Here is a 331-nt window from a genome sequence, read left to right as displayed (position 1 = left end):
TGGTTTTTAAGAAAAGGAGGTTGAAGGTAGGTGGTGAAGGGGGAAGAAGAAAGAAAGGGTGATAGTTATAGAGTGTGGTTGATTGTATGCGGAATACAAAAGTGGGGGCTATAATAAACAACGGCAATCCTTGGTTTTTCAACTTATTAGAATCCGTCCTAGTCATGAATCCATCGGCCCAAAAATACATGCCTGCATTTGCCCCTTCAACTAAATTATATTCCCATTTTATATTGGTTTTATTAGGTGTTTTTTTTTTTTTGTAATGAAAAACATTATAAATACATTGATTGAAAATTATAATTATACTCTTTTTCATAAAACACCTTAA

The 331-nt window shown here is 32.6% G+C and overlaps 1 protein-coding gene across 1 annotated transcript in view; it reads right to left on the bottom strand.

Moving 5' to 3' along the window:
- The window catches only part of LOC107487528 (FCS-Like Zinc finger 2), a gene marked incomplete in the record, with an annotated part of 1,301 nt that extends 1,154 nt beyond the window's left edge, over positions 1 to 147 (bottom strand). Inside the window, 1 exon segment of the mRNA XM_016108186.3 lies at positions 1 to 147.
- Positions 148 to 331: the final 184 nt, after the last annotated feature.

Source organism: Arachis duranensis, chromosome 5 (assembly GCF_000817695.3).
Source record: "Arachis duranensis cultivar V14167 chromosome 5, aradu.V14167.gnm2.J7QH, whole genome shotgun sequence".
Taxonomy (NCBI): Eukaryota; Viridiplantae; Streptophyta; class Magnoliopsida; order Fabales; family Fabaceae; genus Arachis; species Arachis duranensis.
The sequence above is the reverse complement of the archived record's forward strand: the minus strand, read 5'-3'. Positions and strand labels throughout refer to the sequence as shown.